This window comes from Lampris incognitus, chromosome 8, assembly GCF_029633865.1.
Source record: "Lampris incognitus isolate fLamInc1 chromosome 8, fLamInc1.hap2, whole genome shotgun sequence".
NCBI lineage: Eukaryota > Metazoa > Chordata > Actinopteri > Lampriformes > Lampridae > Lampris > Lampris incognitus.
This window is the reverse complement of record NC_079218.1, coordinates 23,070,940-23,085,702: the sequence shown is the minus strand read 5'-3', so window position 1 is coordinate 23,085,702 and position 14,763 is coordinate 23,070,940. Positions and strand designations below refer to the sequence as shown.

General features: G+C 44.5%; 1 protein-coding gene across 2 annotated transcripts in view; it reads right to left on the bottom strand.

Annotated features, from left to right (window-relative positions):
- zbtb16a (zinc finger and BTB domain containing 16a) overlaps window positions 1–14,763 on the bottom strand; it is a 145,163-nt gene that overhangs the window by 125,453 nt on the left and 4,947 nt on the right. The window lies entirely within an intron of this gene.

Genomic DNA, 14,763 nt, shown 5'->3' with positions numbered 1-14,763 from the left:
TCAGTTTACACTCCCAAGCACCGACCGCAAAACTCCAGCTTTGAACCAAAAAAACGCACAGAGGGAAAATAACGCTCTTCTGAGAGCAAAATCATATCAAGGATTACCGACGCATCTGCAGGGCACAAAAGGGTGATTCGGCACTGTATCAAGCTCGACTTGCAAGCGACAAAATGGCGGTTGTGACATGTGTGGGAAGGTGTCGGTGGGTCGCGAGGTACAGAGCGAGTAGTTGCGAGTCTGCTTGAAGGGATGAAAGCGAAACCATTGATACGGTCGACGGTGAGCCAAAAATCTCGATTCGCCAGAGGAAGGGAGGGCGATGTTTTCAAAACAAGCTAGGATAAATGCACATTTACAGTTGTACAGTTACTCACAATAAAACCCGGGGCTGAAAAGGGCAGCATTTTATCAGTGGGGAGGGGGGAGGGGTATAGATCACCGATTTTCGATTCGTTCTTCTGAGAGTTTTCTTCTGTTTTTTGGGGTGAAGTGTTGGGGGGGTGTTTGCTGCAGTGGCAGCTGAGGCAATCTGGGTCTCAAGCACATCTAAGGTTGGGCAATTAGTTCCAGTGCCACTATTAATGTGCTGAAGGGGCGCTCTCTGCGGGGGGTTGAGGGCTCGGCTCAAAGGGCCTTGGTCCTCAATGTTGGGAGAGTGAACATGGCCAACAAAGGTGGGGGTCAGGACCCTGGGGCCATGTGAAAGCTGTACCTTCTCCACTGACCTCTTGGTCAGTGGAGAAGTGGCAAGGCCGTGGCACAACTGGCCAACACAAGAGGAGAAAAAGAAAAAGAGAGGGAGGGAAAGACATGCAGGGATCAGCATCCTGTTACAGTTTTTGTGGCTCACCTCAAAGAAAATGTCACCCCACATCCAAGAAAGAAGAAGGAAAAAAAAAAGAAGATTACGACGCTTGAGACGAAGACCGATTGGCGACAAAAAAAGACAGACATACACAAAAGGCCGTTCGGGATTTTCAATTCACCCATGCCTTGCTTTACTAGTCTGTGTGCACTCACACGTCCCCTCCAATTTCTCTTGGGATTTTGATCTTCTCAGTAATATGCCAGGGATATTTAGAGGACAGAAAAGACAAGAGAGAAGGAGCCAACTTGTAATGCGCGCACCCCTTTTCACGCTGCAGCTGCACTGATCCTATACATTTTGTTCTTTTCTCTGAGGTGAACAGTGTCACTGTGATGTCCTGGCTTTGATCTAGTGTTTGGGTCGGACCCCCGAGTTGTCCATATCAGATGGCAAACGGTAAATGTAGCCACTGACAATTACATCTTCTGTCCAGAACGTCATTTTTCATTTTCAAACACATTTCGCTTTGGGGCTTAATCGGGGCAAATCCCCAATGACATCTTCCAGATAATGTCAAGGGCATACATCTTCATTCCGTAAATACTGTAGGATTTGGGAATTTTTATGTTTGAAATGTAATAGTTTACAGATTACTAGTTACCCTGTTAAAATGTAATAAGTAATGTAACTATTTTAATTACTTCAAAGTAATGTAACTTATTACATTTGATTACTTTTTAACAAATGTTTTAAAGCTTAAAAGTCCTAAAAACATACATTTAAACCAGGCAGTGTAAACCTCAGAACGGTACTCAACACTGATTACTGTCGAATGTTTATCAAAAGTTCTTCGATATAACTTGAATTAAGATTGGAATGTTTTGATTTTAAAGCGCAACCCCCAAAACAAATAAGCTTTTTATCAAAAAGAATATATTCGGATGTAACCCCCTTTGTATCACCAACACTTTAATTAGTAACTGTAATTTAATTACATATTTTTCTCAGTAACTGTAACAGACTGCAATTACATTTTGTAATCTAATTATGTAACACCATTACATGTAACTAGCTACTCCTCAACACTTTTCCATTTCAAACAAATCATGAATGAATGAGGCCAACATGTGCATTTCTGCTGTTGCTCGTGTTTTTATCTATCTATCTATCTATCTATCTATTTAGATGTACAGGTTTGGCTCTTTCTTTTTTTTCATGATACAAATATTTTTATACAAAAATAAAAAATTGCTCAGTCATGTTTGTTACTTAATCTGTGATACTGTTATGTTGTGTTGTGTCAGTGTGTGTGTGTGTGTGTGTGTGTGTGTGTGTGTTAGAGTGTGCTTGACTTAATAACCTACTATTTAAAACTGCCTAACCCAGTTTTTTGTCACGTCGGTAAATACGGTTTAGTTTATTTTTAACCATTCTCCAACAGTGGACATCAGCAGCCTGTTGACAGCCAGAGAATGGGTTAGAGCACTACTTCATCACAATGGTGAGGGATAAGGAGGGAGGGGGGGCCAGGGCGATGGAGAGAAACAAAACCAACATACAGGCAACACAGATAGACACAGACAGACGGAGAAAGAATTCTCAAACAAAGAAAGACAGACTTTTCCTTCTTTTCCCCCCGCAATTATCAAAATGGTCCTATCATACTGTCATAGGAAATGCAACTTTCTCCAAAAGACCAGAAAAAAAAAATACAGGAGAAAAAAAAATGGGTGAAAGTGATTGTAAATCTTGCTATGAAAAACAGAATAATTTGTACAGCCATTAACACTATGATTAAAATGGAATTTCAAAAAATAAGAGCAACATTTCCCCCCCTCTTTGCTGGGAAAGTCACTTTCTCTTGTGGCAATCACAGAAGTTTTGGCAGCCATATTCTTTCGAATGCAAACTCTTCTTCTACCCTTTGGACTGGTCACTAGCGAGTGGCACAGCCAAATTCAAAACCTCCTTCTTACTGGGCTTGGCGGAGGAACTGGCCAGTAGTGTTTGACAGGACCCTTTGTGCTTTCTCAAAACAATAGGGGTGAGAGGTGGGGGGTCAAACCAAACTCCTGGACACCCCCCCCTTCTCCCTGTCTGTTTAGTCCAAGCCTGGTGACCCTTGACCTCTGCCATCATTGTCCAGCTAAAAATAATAAAATCTGTTTGGGCAAATGACTGCCTGAGAGACTGCTGGCCTTATTGTCTAGCTCTGCAATCTTTTCTCTCGGTCGACTGTCCCCTTCCCTCGCTTCTGCCCCTAATAAGGAAGGGTTGACGCTAAGATTACGCCAAGATTATTCAGGATTCGTCTGGCAGATGGTGCTTTTTCCCCTCCTCGTGCTACCGGGACTTGGCACCTCTCCATCTTTTTTTTTTAACGAAACAACAAATTGAAATTGGGTTGGTAATGGATCCTGCAGGATTAAAGCTAAATAACTGTACTTAACGCATGTTGAAATTCCAATTGCTCAGGTTCAAGTGCGGAGGTGAAAAGAGCTTTCCAGCCCCCTCGCAGCTGACTCGAGATGATTTCTGTGAACTTTTGGGTTTTGGTTTTTAGAGAGCTCGGGGATTACCGCAGAGTATTGGGTGTCACGTGAGAACAAAGATGACCTAACTGAATAAAAAAAGATTGGGTTACAACAAGTTACACACTTTTGTTTTCATATTTCTACGTGCTTTTTTTTTTCAAGATTTCGTAGCAGCTCAGGTTTTCGGTCACTCTAATATAGGTCACTGAGATTCTCTGTACAACCGAGGTAAACTTGTAGACGTTTGTGAGTGCATAGAATTTTTACATGTCCAAACAACAATGGCAAAAAAAAAAAAAACCCTCTGCTATCGAACACTTGCATTCTTTGGCTCCGTCTCTCCCTGGGGTAGTTGACGGTAAGTTGCTGTAACGTGTTGTGCTTTGCTCCCATCATGCACAGCCTTATTTTAAACTTTGCACAAGTCTTTTTTTTTTGCTGATTAATAAAAACTCTGCCTTTTCTCTGTGAAACAACCCCCAAGCCTTTTAGCCTCATGAGCCAACACCCCCATGTACATGCACGCCTGCGCGCGCGCGCGCGCACACACACACACACACACACACACACACACACACACACACACACAAAAGTCAGGTCTGTAACCCCTCCGGCCCCACCCCCTATGCTCTTTGACCTGTGTAGAGGCCTGGCTGAGCAAAAACAGTGGTCCAACCCGGACATCCCCCCCCCGGACAGCTCCTGTTTCACTTAGCCAATGAAAGGGCCTACTGTAAATAATGGGGGGCCTGGCTGACCCAAGCATTTATCTGGGCCTGAGACCCCTGCATCTATCCTACTGTAACAGAGCCCACCGCTCACAAAAGAGTCTCTCATGGGTCTTAGTCTGTGGGTCTCTCCGCCTACCCGTACTCAGAGCGGGATTAGGAAAAAAAAAAAAAAAGAAGGGCCCCTGTCAGGTCCTCTGAGGGGGTCAACCCCCTCCGACCATCGCCACCGCCCAATCCCACAGACACTTTAGCCTTTGTCCTGATGTGAGACTTGGGAGCAGGCGGGGATAGAGTGAATGGAGCGGTGGGGGTGGGGGAGTCCTAAACCCTGGGACTGATCACTCCCAAAAAATGCCAGATCGAACGGTCGAGTCCCTGACAGAACCAAGGCTAACTCTGGACTGAAATGACCTCTACTCTGCTTACTTTGTATGATGCGATACATTTAACTGTCCCCATATGGAAATGTGTCTTGGACTTGAGTGCTGCATATCATATAGCTGCCCCCATAGTAGTAATAATGACATGCTGCACTTTAAAAAATGCTTTTAATTAACAGACCCTATAAAGACTGCGTGTGACTTTTATTTAGATAAATTTATGAGGTTAAAAAAAAGATACTTACAAAAACTCAAGCATAAAATTTGTCCTTAAATTAGGCATATCTTTTCCTTGCCCTGAGCTTACAATGCAATGAAGTGGGATGTCTAGCACAGATCAGACGAATGATGAAACGATTTCACTGTCCTTTCTGTGGGCCAACCAGTTGGGGGAGGGGGGGGAGACAGAGAGCGAGAGAGAGAGAGAGACAAAGCGAGAGAGAAGAGAGAGCGAGAGAGAAGACAGAGAGACAGACGGAGAGAGCAAGAGAGAGAAAACAGACAGAGACAGACAGATTGCAAGAGAGAGACAGAACGAGAGAGAGACAGAGTGAGAGAGACAGAGAGACGGAGAGAGAGCGAGAGAGACAGAGAGAGACAGAGTGAGAGAGACAAGAGCAAGAGAGAGAGAGTGAGAGAGCGAGAGAGAGAGAAAGAGAGAGAAGACAGACAGAGAGTGCAAGAGAGAGAGACAGAGCAAGAGAGAGACAGAGAGAGACAAGAGCAAGAGAGAGAGAGTGAGAGAGCGAGAGAGAGAGAGAGAGAGAAAGAGAGGGGTTTCAGGTCAGAGGCTAAGTGAAATATATCCCCACTCTGAGGCATGCGAGAGACAGGATGCAGGAAGCTGAGGGCCAGAGATAAGGGCAGAGACGTGGGCGATAAGAGCCCAAACACCTGTTAGCTTCAGAGCTGCTGGCCCCCCAACTCCTTGCCGAACGCCAACACTCAAGGGAGGCTTGGAAGTGACGATGCTGGTACAACCCCCTCACCATTAAAACCGATGGTTCCATTTGAGGTAAAGGCAAGAAAAGAGTGAAAAAGTAGAAACTGCAGAAGAAAGGGTGGGGCTCACTGTGTGTGTGTGTGTGTGTGTGTGTGTGTGTGTGTGTGTGTGTGTGTGTATGCGTGCAACAGTGTAAAAATCCAGGCTTATTTTACACGATGCTTAATGGTGTGAGGCGTGAGCCCGCAGCATCATCTGTAAGGTCAGCAGCGAGACAGAAGTGGCAGAAATGATGCTGTTTGAGTCATGACATGTCAGTGCCGCCCGCTTCGGTGATCAGTCCAGGAAATGGAATGGCTTTTTTTTTCCTCTTTCTTTCTTTCTTTCTTTTTTTTTAACTATCCTGCGCTGCCTTTCGAGTTCCAGGGACAAACAGACAAACACAAAACAATCTCAAAGCAGTCAAGAGAGACCTTGGTAGAGCTTGACAGCTAGGAAGTAAACAAGAAAGGAAGGATTAATGTGTGTCAAGAAAGAAACGTCGTTTTGAAAAAAAAATGACCTGACCCACAAAATACAAAGCTGTGTCAATTTACTATCGATTATTACACCAACGGCACACTGAATCGAATGCATAAACGTATTTATGTTTAGTCGAAATTATTTCCAAACAGAGGTATTAAAAAAAAACATTTGCAGCACCCAGACTGCATTTCATTTCTAACAAAGTGCCGTTTTATTGCTCGGTTTAGAGACAGAAACCATTTCATACAAAGGCAAAAGATCCTGACGCTACAGGCAGACAAATCTCCCTTTAACTGAATTCAACCCCCACCGTGCACGCGGCCTCTGTAAGGAGGCTGGCCTATCCATCATCAGCTCTCTGCCTCTGGTAATCTCTCTGGGCGTCTTCGGTCAGCAAATACATAAATCAATTATGGTTTTAAGCTTCATGCCATGATTTACCCAACTGATCCCTCCTGGATTACAGCGAGGATTAAAACGCGCTGGTTGGCGCAGAAGCTCTGAGTCGCCGTTAACATTCACTTTAATGCTGCACGCCACGACACTCGCCAGCCAGAGAGACAGACTTCATAGAGAAAAATACGGTTTACAAAGGTTTTTTTTTTTGTTTTTTGTAGCAGGTAGCTAATTGTAGCCTGCTTCAAGATGCATCCCAGCTAGCGGTGTGTGTGGCACGGGTTGTGGACGTGATCATGTCATCATACCATGATTTTTGGACTGCCTTTGAATTACCCCTGAAATGTCAGATGGAGGTAAATTATTTAAGAAAAATATTTATTTATTTATTGACATCCCATATTAATCCCAGTGGGGAAATTCATCTCTGCATTTAACCCATCCTAGCTGTGTAGCTAGCAGCAGTGGCCGTGCAGCGCCCGGGGACCAACTCCAGTTCGTCTTGCCATGCCTCGGTCAGGGCCACAGACAGGAGTACTAACCCTAACATGCATGTCTTTTTGATGGTAGGGGAAACCAGAGCACCCGGAGAAAACCCACCGCAGACACGGGGAGAACATTAAAACTCCACACAGAGGACGACCTGAGATGACCCCCAAGGTTGGACAACCCCAGGGTTCGAACCCAGGACCTTCTTGCTGTGAGGCGACAGTGCTAACCACTGGGCCAGCGTGCTGCCCAAAGCACGAGCAACCTAGTTTGTCCAAACAAGCTAAGATGGCACAATATCTGGGATCTAAAATGAACTGTTGACTAACAAATCTTTTTCTGGACAAGTGTCAGCGTTGATTTATATCACATAAAGCACAAGGAAAACAAAGAAAGACGCAAAAGCAGTTTTAGACCAACTCGGGAAGCTACTTTTCATTGCAAGTACGCCCTTCAGCAGACCTGCTGTGTGAATTACAAAACCTTACATCTTCCTCCCGTTTCCATCTTCTTGTTCTTTAGCTGCATTGCTAGATTGTGTTGTTGATACCAATGACCTCAACTCCTAAGTGTGTTGTCAGTGAAGCAGTTGTCAAGTGCTTTAGCATAAAAAGACAGAAACTTGTGTCGACAAATTTTGGATAAGGTCCAACGCGAGGTGACTCCACACTGCCAAGGAATGCCAATACTTTTAGCAGCCTGTATGGTTTGATATGATAGGTGAGGCTTGGAGCATACAATTAAAGGAGATATCCTTTCATCCAGCCATCTTCTCAAATGCTTTGCAAACAGAAAACTATCTGCCGACATATTGATTACTCATCTCAGGTCAACACATCAAAAGGGAGAAAATGAACTATGTTCAATTTTTGGATCTTGATGCCAATTTTGCTACAGAATTCAAAAACAGCAACTTAAGTCATTGATTTCAAAACAGTTGCACTGGCTGTTTCAAGGTTTTGATGGCCACTCGACTGAATGAGAGTGAAAACAAACATGAATATTATTGGAAAACTATGAAGTTTGCTTATAACCACACAAACAGGCTTGCCTCCAATAGGCTCATTGGCATAAGACAGTTGGGTAAAAAGCAGAATGTCCCCAAGCCTCCAAACTCACAGATCGTCTCAGCAAAAGGGATAATTTTATGTGATGTTAAAGCTGCTACGAGGAACTTTCCACTAATTATTTATCAGTGTTAATTTTGATGCCTCTATATGACTGACTTAAATGCAAAAAGGTCCATCAGCAAGATGGTTAGATATTGCTTTATAATGATTCCAAATATTTGTCTGTGGGTTTCCCCAAGAAATCCGAAAAAACAATTTACAGCTCACAGACGGGATACATCGCTGCCATCAGAGGGACATTACTTTGTCGCTTTATATCTTGCAAAACCCTATTTTTAAAAAAAGCACAGCTACATTTCTCAAGCTTCTCTTTAAAACAAATGCATGAGCTACCAGAGGGCGAATATACATCTTTGCCGCAACGTGCAACGCTTATTGCCATATGAGGTCATTCTTCCATGAAACGATATGGTTTTTGTCCACAGGAGGGCGCTAAGTCAACGAAAAAATGCAAAACTCATCGTAACAGCTTTAAATGCATACACAAGTGATTTAAGTTGCTTGTTCAACCATTAGATTTTAAATTTAAGATGACAACATAATCCTATAAAAGCCTTTTCAAAAGACGGGCCTGATATGCACTAGGATATCACCATAAATAGTATATGGCAATTGTTAGATAGCCAATTTAAGTCCAGCTCCTTATTCCGAACAAATATGCCTACTTTGTGCCCTGAGGTGAGGTTGTTAAAGGGCCCTATATGAAGCCTCCTACCTGAGTGCCCCTTCTGCGACAGGTGAAAGTGGAGAGGAAAGGATGGGAATTTTTTTATGACCAGCTTCTTAGCCTGCTGGTATTACTCTTTTGGGGCCCCTGCCAATTGCTGGCAAACCATTGAAGTGGCAACAAAGAGGCCAATTAGAAGCTCTCTCACTGGAAGCCCGCGGAGGACTCCGATTGGATACTTCCCAGGGAAGCTATGGGGTCTCTGGGATGATGGCACTGGCAGCGGCTTTCACAAACATACAAGCATGCAGACTCACACACATACAGGACCTGTGTGAGCCCACCTGGGTTGGCCCTTTGGCACATTTGGTCACCGTGACCCTCCTCCCAACCCTCTCCCCTGGGCTGCGAGGGCAGCGGAATCAGAGAGGGGAAACCGGCACATCTTCTTTCATGTAACAGGGACCCAGAGAAGGGATGCTAATAGGATATTGATGGGATTAGAACTCAAGGCGTTCAGGTTCAGGAAAGCTGAAGCTGGGTTCTATGAACTAGAACTAAAACCCACTTGGATTTAAGGCTAGATCATTTTAATTCAATTGCTTTTTTCTTTTTGTTTTTTCATGGAAAGGTTGACAATGATTCATGCAGTAAGAAAGACTGCAAGTACAAAGTCTTGTGAAAGTATGTCAGTTAAGGACCCCAAAGTATCAAAACTATTTCCTCAGATTAGGAAAAACATGAATTCAATTTTATCAGGGCCAACTTAAAGAAATCGCCCAAATGAATTTCCCCCAATTTGTGGAGGAAAAAAAAGAGAAAAAGAAACAATGAGAAAACCTCTCCTCCAACCAACAGTTTAAGTGGCTACTGGGTGCATAGAGATATACATCAGGAAGTTAAAGCCAATATCACATTTGCATGTCACCTGATAACTGGCTGCAATTACTGTTGCACCCTACCACCACTAACACACACACACACACACACACACACACACACACACACACACACCTTACAGTGTGTACTGCCCTCTTTCCTGCCCCAATTGCTTACTGACCACAGAGCCCCACAGGGACAAAAGATAGGGGCCTCAGACTGCACGTTTCATAGCAGCCCCTCACAGACCGAGTGCAGGGCCACGTCTGGCGAGTGCTTAGCCACGGTAGAGGCAGGTGAAAGTTGGAGGCAGCTGGTCTCACCCAACTGAAGCTGCTAATTTCTATTACACAATCCCCTCTCTCTGATTTCATCTCAATTACCTTGGCTGACCGCATCAGCTCCTTCCATTGCGCAATCCACTGCCTGGTTATGCGGCTCTCTCTCTATGCATCCATCCATCTGTCTGACGCGCGCGCGCGCACGCACACACACACACACACACACACACACACACACACAAAGACTCGCTTTTCCTTTTCTAAAAGCAGTTCTCCCAGATGTGTTGTAAGGAGGTGACATGCCACCAGCCAACACTATGAAACCGCTCAAAATAACAATCGAGATCTGCACCAAGGTGTGTGTGTCTGTGTGTGTGTGTGTGTATATGTGAGTGTGTGCATGCGCACAGTCCATTCCACATGATGTAGCCCCCCGTGTTAAGTCGTTAATCAATACATCTCCCCATCCTGACAGTGAGGACAGCGCCTAGATCTGAGATCAGAGCAATGGCAGTGTAAATCTTTACGGTTCAACCAGGGTCTTTTAAAGTCTGTCTATAATTGGGCTTCAGCCAGCTGCTGCTGCAGCCATGGCTCCACTGTGGGCCCAGTTCGGCAGCCAGCTCCTCAGAGGCATAAACAAACATCAAACAAACACCGCAACGCCAAAATGGCAACCCCCCCCCCCAAAAAAAGGTAGCAATGCAAGAAAAGCGAGGCGATGAGATTTGTACTTGAAGAATTTATTGTGGTCCAAGGTTGTGGTATTTCTATTTCTATTACGCTATTACTTCAAAAAAGTACCCACAAATGCTAGCTGGGGGAGGTCACAGAGCGGTTTCAAACAGATGGCAATCCAGCACGTCGCAGCGGATTCTTCATCGCCACGTTGCTCTCTCAAAAAGAAAAAAGAAAAAAGGAAGACGGCTTGAGAAGGGTGACCAGTTGAGATGATGAACCTGCTATTTCCGTCTTTCAGTGCAGACAGAGGAGGTCTGTGCTGTCCCGAGACATGCTGGTGAGACGAGCAGCTGTCACCTCCCTCAGCATCCATGTACAGCAACACACAGCCACACACACGGCGACGGGCGCGGGTTTGCGTTTCATCGTGGGACGTGGCTAATTATGGACGCAAACAACGTCTAACAGTGGATGCTAGACAAATAAGGTGCCCCTCACCTTGTAAGGGAAATGACTTCTGTCTCTTTCCGCTGGCCTCAACGGGCAGGTTATGTGTGTGTGTGTGTGTGTGTGTGTGTGTGTGTGTGTGTGTGCCGTTATCACCTGCAGCAAACGCTACGGGCTGCTATCAGGGGCTCAATCTGCTCTTGGTTCACTGAGGAGGAGTGCCAGGGGTTATCTGTCCCGCTCTGATATGCACAGATACGAGGCCCGGCCCGCTGTTTAAACACCAGGGGCCCAGGGTATTAAAGAACAGCAGTGACTGCTCTCCGCTCTGACCCCTCCGTCCCTCTCGCCACAATGGGAGAGGAAATGGAGGAGCGAGCTGCGGCCGTTGAGGGGAGCGTGTGAGCGTGTGTCTGTGTGCGAGTCATCACTTTGCGTGTGTGTGTGTGTGTGTGTGTGTGTGTGTGTGTGTGTGTGTGTGTGTAATGCCACTGCCCTCCCAAACACCGCTTCTAAATATATAAAATGAATAACTGGCTTTGAAATAAATAAATAAATAGAACAGACAAAGGATTAAAACAAAGGACAGGTGGATAAGCAATCAATAACCCCCCACCACCCCCCAGCCTCGATATGAAAGACAAGGTTAAAGTATTAATAGTTACCAGTGATGTTTACCAGCTATATGCTGAAAAGCTCCTCTGAAACAGGGGTCTTTTTTCACTTATGTGATGTACATTACAGGGAGGGTCAGTCATTTGCATGAGAATGGACGATTAAGTGAAAGAGATAAACCCAAGGCTAGTTCCCTTGAATTGGACGCTGTGTTTGGAATACCAAGCAGTGGAGCTTTTTTTTCCCCTTCTATTTCTCTCCCCTGCCACAGAGTGTAGCCTCCCCCCCCACCTACCCCCCGCATCATGCATTTATTTCCCCAATAATCATTCAATGCCCTTCCTGCACTGATTATTTTCTTAGCACGAGGGGTTACTATAATATTGCTGTAATCCCTTCTCCCTCAAGGAACACTAACCCTGGGCTTCCTCTAAAACATAAATCCAGGGCTTGTCAAATGTGTCCCCACTTGGGGGAGGAGAGTGAGAAAAGAGGAGAGAGAGGGAGACATGGGGGGGGGGGGAGTAGTTGTGATAAGATGGAGCTTGCCCAGATTTGGTCAATTAAACCTGAGGCGAGTGCAAAAACAAGCATGGCCCTTCATTTAGCAATCGTTCACTCAGAAATCTAGTAGAGATATCAATACATTTCTCTTGGAGGGCAACGTCAAGCATGCACTGCCACTGTGTACACACACACACACACACACACACACACACAATTTTCGCTGCGATTCCCTTCTAAAATACACCACACACACACACACACACGTGCACAACAGCCAGTTCCATCACTCGTGGAGCCAACATGCAATTCATTCAAGCTGTATTTTTTTTATTTTATTTAGATTTTATGATACAACCCAGGACACACAGGAATGAATGGGAGCAGAGGCTAAATTTATACAGGAAGTCAGTACTTTCTGAGTGCATTCAATCTAAATCACACAACTACACCTTTAACACACACACACACACACACACGCACACATGTGCACGCTCACACCTCACATCCAGAACCTGCGTTACATCTGGAAACGGTTACACTTGTCTTTGAATTGATCTGCTTGCGCCAAAGGGAACTCTGCAGACTTTTTCTTCTCTAAATGTGTTTGTATGCAGACAGCAGTGACCCTGACACGGGCTGTTGGGAAATGATGTGTAATTAGTCACAAGAAACAAGACTCTGTGTGCCTCAGCGCCAGACTGCCACGATAAAAAAGCACTGTAATTTCATCAAACGAAACAACAGCTTGGCTGTGTGCGGAGACAAGGTGCAGACTTGTGGATATGCTACCAAACAGTGACCCCAAAGTGGGAATTGGTGAGGACGCAGGCATCTCTGACTATCAAAACGACACGCATTTCAGGGTAGTGTGCCAAAGCCTTTCATGTGTCGAAGGCAAAGCAGACAGCGAATGATGCAATTTTGGATTTCTGCACTTCAAATGCCTGGAGGCTGTCAGGACAGAGCGCACAATATTAAACAGTGTCATCTTGGACTATCTGCTCGTCTAAATTAACCCATTAGTATTCTAAGGGGTAAAGTGGGCAGATCAATGCACGAAACCGTTTGGAAATCTCCTTTGATTCAAGATTTCCCAGCTTGAGCGAATTGATGAAATTTCCACCAAACGCAGGCAACCATCTTGCACGGCTTTTCTCAAGACACAAGGCTTTCATAGCCGATCCTCAGACACAGCGGGAGACATCGCTGTATCTTATAGGCTTTACTAGGTTTTCAACCATTTATCGATAGCTGTTTAGAAAGAATAAATGCACCGTACCGCTGTGTTGTAGATGATGCGATGGACACAGGTCGTTTGTGGCAAAGCACACAAGTCTGCATGTTAGGGCAGAAATCACAGCGCACTACAATAAAGCCCCTAACTTTAGAATGACGTCTATCTCAGTACATTATTACCGTCTCTATTTTCAATTCAAACATGTCAAAGAAAGAGTATTAATTTTCCAAGTATTAATTCTCTAAAGCAAGACTGCATGAAAGGACACACTCTTTGGGAAAACTAGTCTAATTTTGCAAATTTATATACACGAATAAGGGCTGATGGTGATTTGCCTATAGAGCAACATTAGTTATGTCAGCCCAATACCATGCCCAAAATTGCACCGGCTGAAAGTCTGAGTGGATAGACAGTGGACTTCAAATCCAGGCGAACTTTAACCGCTTCCTATTGATTTGAGCAAACTTTTAAGCAGGTCGAACAGGTGGCCTTCAAGGTAAGGAAGGGCAGCGGTCGGGAAAAAAAAACAAAAAAAAAAACAACACCCTTGACTGTGCAAAATCCATGGAGTAGTGATGAAAGCACATTCAAAGAAGCGGCTGCACTCTAGTCTAGTCATTCTTTTTGGACAGATGCCGAGATACACCATTACATAATATTTACTGTGAAAACAAATACCTTGTCAGGAAAGGGAAGAAAGTTTTAAAAGGGTCTGACCCCCCAAACGCCCCAGGTTGTGCACTCACTTCCTGGGCTGACTGTCTGCTCCTATCATAAAGCTAATAAGGACCTCCATGGGCTCCCCGGGGCCTGGTCAGGTGACCCCATCTCTGGCCAGCCACACCATCAGGGTCAGGGGAGGCTTGTGTGTGTGTGTGTGTGTGTTCATTGCAGAGCCTGTGCTCTCTTGTAAGGGGGGACTAATGCTCTTAAGATGATGTTGCATCGAGACTGCTCTGCCAGTCACCTAAACAGGCCTGGAAGCCATCAAATTGTTTGACCTCTGACCCTTGATCGTAAGACACAAACTTCTAGGTTTGTCCAAGATTAAAGATGTCAGTTCTGAAGTATAGCAGGGTCACGGTAAATTAAAAAAGTGCATAATGAAGAATATGAATGAAGAAATGACTTCCAAATTTTTATTAACATTGAGAAGAAAACTGCTATTTTCACAAGTGCTCCCTGAAGCAAGGCTTTAAAAAGTTGAAGCATAGCAATAAGACAACTCCTTAAAATTAGTTTAGAGAAAATAAGGTGACCAACACGTGGAAAGAATGTGCGCCGTGCCAGTTTTACATCATAGAGGGGAAAAAAAGGGTGAAGACCACTTGGAAAGTGCATTAGATTTACAAATGCAATGACATAATTGCTGCATTAGACTGGTGAACTCTAAAAACACTTTCCCCTTTGCACATTTCAGATGCCAATCATGGGCATTTTTGAAACCCACTTTAAATATAACTGATTTTGATTTGATGTGGATATACAAATTTTCAAATCATTAATGAAA